This window comes from Hipposideros armiger, unplaced genomic scaffold (genome assembly GCF_001890085.2).
Source record: "Hipposideros armiger isolate ML-2016 unplaced genomic scaffold, ASM189008v1 scaffold_636, whole genome shotgun sequence".
Classification (NCBI taxonomy): domain Eukaryota; kingdom Metazoa; phylum Chordata; class Mammalia; order Chiroptera; family Hipposideridae; genus Hipposideros; species Hipposideros armiger.
In genome coordinates, this window is record NW_017731986.1 from 319,511 (window position 1) to 320,694 (window position 1,184).

The following is a 1,184-nucleotide window of genomic DNA, read 5'->3' on the forward strand; positions in this document are numbered from 1 at the left end:
TTTTTCTGAGATCAGCCATGCATTTAAAGATAATTTTTAAGACATATTTTGTCAGCATTTACAGGTATTATTTTATGTAGTGTTTTCAGGATATCTAGTTTACCATGTTATTAAAAACACAGGAAATCTAGGTAAAACTTTAGGTACTTGATCTCTCAGAAAGACAGAAAAGCAAAAGAAGAACTGAACAAAATACAAACATTTTGCCCAATCTGTTAAAATTATGTGTTTGACACATCTCTGAAAATGAAATGTAAGTAAAACCTATTTAATTTCATAACCTGAAGGAAAGGTGAGGAGCTAATGTTGATTTTTCTTAATGTTTAAAGTATTTCCACCATGACCTCTTTTTTTCAGCAATCTCCTGCTAACTCAATCTTTATATTTTCTTCTTCTGTGCATTTGTCATAAAACAGTCTTCTTATAAAACCACCTTAATTTAAGAAGGAAGCAAATATTCCTTATATTTGGAGCATCTGTTATTAGATGACATTACCCAAAGCCCCAAATCAAAGTTGTAGCAAGTACAATGCCAGTTGAAATGGCTGAGGCTAATTCTCAGTAACAAAAAAGTTTCTTCATATTGCATTACTTTTAAAAATCACATTTATTACTGACCATCAAGATAAAACTGACAACTATAATAAAGAGCTAATATAAGAGATGTATTGAGAATGCCACTCTATATCTCTATCTGTACACATAATTCAATTCTAAAAATTGAATTATAATCTTACTCTAGCCTTTCCTAAAGCAGAAAACCATACATAAACCCTGACATTGTCCCTAAACCATAACATATTTTTATAGTGGTTTGAAGCTAACCGAGTCTTTATCCTTCAACATTCTCATTTGACTTGATCCTCTGATTATTTTTGTGTTGTAGACAAATGGAGGTATTATTATCAATTGTACAAGTGAGAGACCTGAACTTCAGAAATGTGGATTAAATTCTCAGAGCCTCTTACTTCTATAACAAGGATGAGGAAAAGAGGTTTTGCAATCACTGTCTGTCTTACATTATAAAATAACCGACTGCTCAAGTGTGCTGTGCTTTCAGGCACATTTTGCAGGGGTCTGTCTAATAATGAGACCACAATAGAGTGACGCTAATAACAGGGATGCATGTTCTTTTAGCATAACTCTACAACGAATCAATAGAGTAAATGTGCTGTTGCGTTATC